Source organism: Danio rerio, chromosome 9 (genome assembly GCF_052040795.2).
Source record: "Danio rerio strain M-AB ecotype USA chromosome 9, GRCz13ab, whole genome shotgun sequence".
NCBI lineage: Eukaryota > Metazoa > Chordata > Actinopteri > Cypriniformes > Danionidae > Danio > Danio rerio.
This window is the reverse complement of record NC_141029.1, coordinates 19,928,428-19,937,320: the sequence shown is the minus strand read 5'-3', so window position 1 is coordinate 19,937,320 and position 8,893 is coordinate 19,928,428.

Sequence of the window (8,893 nt, the reverse complement as noted above, 5' to 3'; positions counted from 1 at the left end):
CCAGTTTGAATCCCATGGCACTTTTCATTGTCCTGCTACATATTCATCGTCCTTACAGTGCAGAACTGAGTGCTGCGGTCAATGCTCGTATTAATCTCTGATCAAGCTGCATACGAGCAGAATTAAGAAGTCGCCACGTTCCAGACTGCAAAAACGGGACATGAAAGAGTGCAGTGTTGTCCTTTTCCTTCTCTGCCACATCCTGTGTGGTAAGTCATCCCGGAGCACACAAAGCACACCCGCCTCTTCCTCCTCTGTCCTTCCTCACTCTCGCTTTTACATTTCATAACAGAAGGGGTCTTGAGAAGGGCACCTAGGAAGCTCTGGTGCTGCTTTTTATACTAGCTCTAATGAAGATTATTGCATAAGAACTTACATGGTACAAGCTGGCCTGCCCACATGGACCTTCTGGATGCATACTTGACACATGGCACACCCATTCTGATTGGCCGGCTCTAAAATATTACTGATGGGAAGTTCGGATCATTTTACTGACTCAGATCTTTGAGTCTCGTTCATCGAGATGAACAAATCTTTTTTTGAGTCATTTGGTTCAATTTGCCAAAATGTTATTAAAATGTTACGAATTGCTTCCAAACACATCTACAACTAGCCCAAAAGGTTGATCACATGACAAATAAGTCATAAATAAAATACTATAAGAAGGAGAAAATAATAATTCAATGTTTACCTGCTCTTTTCTCTATGAAAGTTTTTTTGTTTCTTTGCTCAGCTCACCTCTTCATGTCTTCAAATGTCAGGGGTTCATACACTGTTGTTAGTTACACTGACATTCACATATGATCTTAACCAATTACACAGTCTGAGCCGATAGGAGCCATGATAATTAGTTCACCTTTCAATTTAATTCTTTTTCCGGCTCTAAACACATATGATTGGCCCATGAGGAACAAATGACTTAGACCCGATAGAGGACTCGAGAGATAAACGGATCAATTCTTTTTCCAGCTCTAAACACATATGATTGGCCCGTGAGGAACGAATGACTCAGACCCGATAGAGGACTCAAGAGGTGAACGGATCAATTCTTTTTCTGGCTTTAAACACATAGGAATGGCCCGTAATGAACGTAATGACTCAGACCCAATAGAGGACTCGAGAAGTGAACGGATCAATTCTTTTTCCGGCTCTAAACGCATATGATTGGCTTCTGCCTTTCCGCGATGAACAGCTCAAAAGACTTGAAATTAACGATACCCCCTGCACAAATGTGCGCACGCGTGGATGAACAAATCACTCTCTGAGACGACTCAGTAGTTCTGACTCACTAGGACTGAGTAGTTCCCGAGTCACATTGAAGATTCGTTCAAAATGAACGAATCGTTCATGAACGACCCATCACTAGAAAATATGTGGAACTACAATATGAAATTAAAGCTGCAAGCAGTGATGAAAGGGACCTCGCACCCGGGCTCACTGCCACCCATTGGCTTAGGATAACAGAGAACAGTAAACAATAATAATTTAAGTCAATACATATTTTTAAAAAAAATCTGTAATCACCAATTTATGCCAAACTTCCTTCTGTCAGCAGGTGGCCCTATGACTATGACTCAATACTGGCATGTAGATGCCTTCAGGAGAGGCATCTTATCGAACATGAATTTTCTTGCGTCCTCATGTTCTCATGTAACATCATCAGCAGCTGCCAAAGTTCAGTTTCAATACTCAAGAGCGCAAGAACAGAGGACGCTTGAAACTTCATGGATATGTTCTTGATATCGGGGACGCACCAATGTAGATTTGAGCCCCAACTTGCTCTAGAAGTCCCAGAAGTCATTGCGACTGGAGGTGGGAAGCACGGCATTTTATTTAGATTTATTATTAAAGTTCGGGGATATAACTGATTTATCTCAGGAGTTTCCCTAAATGAAACAGTGAATATAAACATTACAATAAACATCTTAATAAAGGAATAAACACATTAAGGGTGTTTATTTGCTGAAATTCATACTAAAATTGTTTTATTTATATTGTGCAACGCCCATTTATAATGTTTTTATGCATAGTATATATTTTGAAAAGGGAAAAAACAATAAATCGTTTTTAAATCATATAAATGCTGTAATGTTTAAATAATTTTCCATTAAAACGTGTAAAGGTCACGTGACCATCAGGAAAAACGCATCTCATTTCTCAGAGGACGCGTTCTCTGCCCTCACATTCTCCCGAGTTTGTTCTTTCGAGGACACCATGCAAGACCGGTCTCCACAAGAACGCAAGTCTGTTCTCTGAGTTCTTGGAATTGAGAAAGTTAGTTAGAGAGTTATAAAGAGAGTTATAAGCCCAACTTCCTTTTGTCAGGAGGTGGCGCTATGACTGTGACTCAATATTGTCATGTAGATGTCTTCAGGAGAGGAATTTTATCAACCATTTTATCAACCATCAACCATGATTCATTCCACAGAATAAAAATAAGAAGAAGAACAATAAACGGAGCCATTCCAAAAGGGCCTACACACCGTAGGTGCTCGGTACCTAACAATGTCGCCAACATTTATAGCATAGGTCCCAAACTCAATTCCAAGAGGGCCGCAGCTCTGCACAGTTATGTTTTAACACTAATCAAACACAGCTAATTCAAATAATCAATGTGATTGGTGACATAGTTAGCGGCATCAGCTGTGTTCGATTAGGGTTGGAGCATAACTGTGCAGAGTTGCAGCCCTCCAGGAATTGAGTTTGAGACCTATGGTTTACAGCCTTCGAAAGATACACAAACCAGTTTCTGTTGGAGATTGGTCCCCTCTCATGTCGGTCAGACAACCACTTCCTGTATAAGTGGGCAGTTCCTGGCTATACCAAAGTGCAAAGTGGACTAGACTTCATACTGGTAAGAAGTAAATAAATAAAAAATACGGCTACATGAGGACAAGGGGGAGTATGTGGTTTTGACCAAGCACTGATTTGAAAACATCACTTGCGAAATAAATCTGCCAAAAATAATCAGGCGTAATGCACATATTCAGTTTCACATCATGAGTAGTTTCGAGCTGGAATACAGTGCAGGTTAATAACATCAGTGGTTTGATGGACAAAGGCGTATGTCCTGCCAGAAGATTCACGCAATCTAGGGATGCCCAATTCTGTTCCTGGAGATCTACCTTCCTGCAGATTTCAGCTCCAACCCTGAATAAACACAACTAAACCAACTGAAGCTGCGGTCACACTAGAGTTTGAGTATGGAAAATTATGTTATACAGCGCTGCGACAAGGGGTGGGATTAAACAAGGCATTTAGACATTTAAAAAAGCGAGCAATTGGTCCATATTTAAAATTTCTGTTCAGAGAGGTCATGTTTGTCTGACGCATTTGCTTGCGTATTAATGGAAGTCTATGGGGAGAAAAGTGCAGTGTGACAGATCTGTGCAGCTTCAGTCAGATCTGAAAGCACACTTGGTAATTACAGACAGGTGAGTTTGATCAAGGTTGCAGCTGAAGTCTGCAGGAAGGTAGATCTCCAGGAACAAGATTGGGGATCTCTGATCCATGGAGTATAATGTCTAATTGGTTTTATATTTCTATGAAACTTGTGCCAGCATGCGTTGTGATCAGGTTTGCAATTTCTAAAGTTGGGAAACGGCCAGTAGAGCCTCTTATTTTGATATGTGATCTACTGTTATGATTTGTTAGGGGCAGCTTGTAGGAATATTTGGCTTCATTGCAGAACAAGGGCTGAGGTCAGAAGCTACCTCATATTTTCAGTTAACATTAACATAAAACCCAGTTGTTCAGTTTGGTTAATAATTGGACCATACAACAAACAACTGAAAGGAAATATTGTATTTTGAAAACCTTGTCCATAATGCATCTTGATTATATCAAAGATCCCATACAGAACTTGGCCTGTTCCGAAACACACTGAGTGCCAACAGAGTATTTAAGGCACCATAAACAATCTAAAAGTATACTTTCCTTGTCTTGCAGACATTCATTCATTCATTTTTCTTAGGCTTAGTCCCTTTATTCATCAGGGGTCACGACTGCGGAATGAACAGCCAACTTATCCAGCATATGTTTTACAAAGCAAATGCCCTTCCAGTACTGGGATACAGTCTGACACAAACATTATCATTAGAATTTTCTACATGGTATGTCTGTAATATTTGTGTCCATGTGTACAGCAGTGCATGTGCCAGTGACCCCTCAGACAATAGCTCTTCTTTGGAATATTAAAGATGCATGAACTGTTCTGAGGAGGCTGTTTATGGACTTCAAATGAATTGGGATCATGGCTGCCTAAGGAGTATCAGGGAGCTCTTGGAATTCATTCAAAAAATCTCAATACATGTTCCAAAGTTGAACAAAGGTCTAAGTGGTTGTTTGGAATGATATAAAGGTAATTATTTTCATTTTTGGGTGAACTACACTCCTAAAATAAAGGCTAATTAGATATTACTATAAATACATATTTCTCTTTAATGCTCACTTGCAGACACAAGGTGCTTCTAGGGTTTTTGGCATTATGTTTAAAGACACATGGTGCTTCTAGGGTTTCTTGGCTTTGAGCATAGCTTATTTTCCTTCAGGCGTCCTCAGCCAAATCACATTCACAGGGTTTGACGCTCAATCCCATATTCAAAAAGCCTCTAACCCTATGCCCCGTGATCCCATCTTCCCCCGTAGTTACAACACTCTGTTCAGGACAGTCAAGAGTTGCTGACTTTGAAGGCAGCTGTCCATGTAGACAGCGAGGCTGCAGAATATGTCTTGGAACAGCGCTAATTCAATATATAGTTCAGGTGGTGCTTGCTGTATCACTATGGGGTGATGATTTTAAGATGAACAGTGTGGAACAGGGCAGTGGTAGACCAATACAGCTAAACCATCAGTTAGAGGCTGCCCAGTCTCTCATTATCCCAAGATAAATTGTAACTGACTCCTCGGTGAGTGCGCAGCCGCATCCAAGACTCCCCTCGAGACCGAAACATGCCGCTTGTCACCAGTTTAGCACTGCCTCCGTGCCTCTTCCTGGACTCCCCACAAACAGCTTCCTGCTTGTTTTTCCGTTAGTTAAGGCCTAATTCGAGTAGCCACAGCACTGCCCATTGACAGTTTTTTTTTTTTTTTTTCCCCCAGCCTGCGCTTCTAGCGCTTTCCAGCTGGCAAAGAGTTCCTGCCCTAGTGACCAAGGTATTACCACTGAACATGGTAGAACCTGTGGCTTCTGCATAACATGTAACTGGTTATTTACTCCAACTGTTGGAGACATGATTCATGCACAGTGATTAAGAAACACTCCTCATTCATTAGAAAATTCCCCAAAACTAATCCCTACCATGTCAATATAGAGGTACTTGTCCTTCCTTGGTAACATCCCTGGGATGGATAGGAAAGATGATGTCATAGAAGTGAATACACGATTGTTTTTCATATTATGACATGTAATATATGAGTCAAGAATGACCTTGTCAGGAGCACGATCAAAGCACTGATATTATGATACCTCAGGCTGATGTAAGTCTGGTGTGTACGACAACTCTGGGTTTGCCTTGTCTCACCCACACACACAGACAGACACACGTGATTAATGTGTTTTCAGTCACTTGAATAAAAACATGTTGAACTCTGGGAAACATTGAGTCCTCTCCACAGCAGCAAGGGGTCACTTTCTCATGTAAACCCCAGTAAACACTGATATTTTTGAAATGATTCAGCTGCTCCTTGAGTGAACGAGGGTTCTTGAAGACCTTTTAAAGCTAATGCTCTGTGGGACGATTTCATGGAAAACAGGGCCATCCTCGCAAATTCAGAGCTACATGGGAGCCTTGTACCACCCTCCCAAGAGTTCTGTTTCAGCCCACAAACACAACAGAAACCACTGCCATGTGCGTCGTCGTGCTGTCTGAGACGTCCTGCTTACGGCCACTCGATACTTCTTGCTGTGAGGGGTAAGACAATGGCCTGTGGACATAAATGAAAATGAACTGCTAATGGGTTCAAAGAGATTGGCAAGGGGTGTTCACTTACAGACATCATGCAGAGTCACTGATTCCCACCCAGTCCTTTTAAAAAAGGTGCTAGGTGATGCAAGGGTGTAGATTCGCTCTTGACATCAGTGGGGATATACATCCCTAGAGCGCATGTATTGCACAAATTGTTTTTGCACTTTTAAAAACACGAATAAAGTACTTAATGATATAAAACAAACACTAAATAGTACACATAACAATTAATAAATCATGTCCCATGCTGCATTAGTCAATTTACACCATTTTACTGCAATCTGGCTTTGAAGAGGTGTGAATAAAGAGAAATTTAGAGATTTTGCACAAGTTACTAAGGGTTTGACAGTGCATTAATTTAGTTTGGAGTCGATCAAATGATCTGTTGGGACATTTCAGTAATTTGTTGATATATGTGGGGATACGTCCCATCCGTCCAAGTGAATTCTATGCCATTGGGCTGATGACCATATTGTGATGGTCATATGTCCTCTGGTTCATGCTGAGCACTGCAAAACTTCTTATCTAGTCAAGAGATACATCATATTTCTTGTCTAAAAAAGTACTGATCTTGTTTTAAGACTAAAATGTTATGCAGGATCAGATTGTAGGATTGTTTTAGGATTATATATCTTAAAACAGGGGTGTCCAAACTCAGTCCTGGAGGGTCGGTGTCATGGTGAGTTTAGCTCCAACCCTAATCAAACACACCTGAACCAGCTACTCAAGCTCTAGATATACTAAATACGCCCTGGCAGGTGTATTGAAGCAAGTTGGAGCAAAACTCAGCAGAATACCTGACCTCCAGGACCAAGTTTGGACACCCCTGTCTTAAAACATAAGTGAAGTTTATGTATAAACAAATTTCGAGAGGATCACGTGCTTATGATTGCTAGCAGCTGACCCGCATTACCCAATTCACTACTATCCAATCAGATGACTCCTAAACTACTATAAATACCCTGGGGTTTATTCCATTGCTATCTTCGTTTTGAAGAGGCAGCTTCACCGTAGCTAGCTCCGTTGAAGAACCTACTCTAAACCAGCATGGACAACCAAAGCATCTTCAAGCTATCACCTACCAGCTATCACCTACCAGCTACAATCTACCAGCTACCATCTACAAATTACCAGCTATAATCTACAAGCTACTAGCTATAATTTACAAGCTACAATCTACAGCAGCAACAACAACTGCAGCAACAACAACTGCAGCAACAACAACTGCAGCAATAACAACTGCAGCAACAACAACTGCAGCAACAACAACAACTGCAGCAACAACAACTGCAGCAACAACAACTGCAGCAACAACAACTGCAGCAACAACAACTACTACTTCAAAACAACTCCAACAATTGCATCAACGACTTCAACAAACATCAAACCTTCCACTTCAACGCATCCGCTGTGTCTTCAACCCTATTCTCCAGCAAATGACAGCCAAAAACTCCAAAGCCATTGCAATGAAACTGAACCATTACCTTTTTCCTAGCGGTGCACATGCTATGCACATGAAGGGAAGCTTTGCAAAATAACTTTACCAAACATTTAGACTAAAACATTTATAAATCTTTTGAATAACAAGACTAGTGTAAACAATGATTTTAACTAAAGATACTCGCCTCTTGCCCGTCCACTGATCCATAACATCTAACAGCTTGTTTGCCGGAATGTTCAGCAAGCAACAGCTCAAGCCATAAACAATGGTGAACTTGATCAACAAAATGGCCGCCGGGCTTTTTCACCTTTGGCTCGCTTGACTGGCTCTCCTTCAAGCCAATAGCTGTAAGGAGAAGCTTCACCACCCAATAAGCTCTCTGGAGAAGGTCCTGCCCTCTCTCTTGACTTATGCAAGTCTTATGAATGAATTTGGACCAGACAAGCTTGTGAATGAAGTTAAGATAGCAACAAATGTTATTCATGGATTAAAGTAAAGCCAATTACTAACATTCCATTCACAGTTTTACTAAATGGTGACATCGCCCTTGAAGTCTTATAGAGTTCAGAGTTTGATGTTAGCAATTAAAAAAAAAAAAATAAAAAAATAAATAAATAAATAAATAAATAAATAAATAAATAAATAAATAAATAAAAAAAAAATAAATAAAAAAATAAAAAAAAAAAAATAAATTATACACAGAGCACTGGGGTCCAATTACACTAGACCAGTGACTCATTTATTCATACACTAGTGTCTTACGTAAGCTTATAATGGCAAGTCAGTTGGATGTGAAACAGCAACAAACAACTTCCTGATTGGCTGCTATGAATAGGAGGACATTTCTGACAACGGAACTTCAATATACACTTCCAGGACCACCAGACAAACCATACCCCTTATCCTCAGCTCTCCATCCAGTTGCCATTCTGTGGGGGGATGAATGCTCACCTCTACCATCCTTGCACGTAGCGACATCAAGCTATCAGACCATGCATTAATAAAAAGACCATGACATTTGGCTGCAGAACCTGACCCTCATCCAACCCATTACATTTTATATGCTCTTCAAATACAATCACACTCTACATAAAGGATGCATTTCCACTCACATAGCTCACATCCACGATGCCATATTTCTCAAATTGCTTGAATTGCATTGTCACCCTGATACTAACTTCTGATTTCTGATTTCAGATCTAACCCAAGGATCTAACCCGGGCGTTCCAGCTCTCCCTTCCTTAACCTTATTCTGCTCCAATCTACAATCTGCGACTACCGAACCTGCAACAGTGAATTCGTTAATCAAAAAGAATCGATAATAAACTCATGATAGTACTATTCTTGCCCCACTGTTCAGCGTTCGTGTATTAGTCCTATTGACATTGCGACTTGAGAATTCTCTAGCAAAAACCCTTGATTATTGGTCTCCGCTCCTCACAATTCTATATTCCTAGCATTAACAGCACCATTCCATCAGACGAAT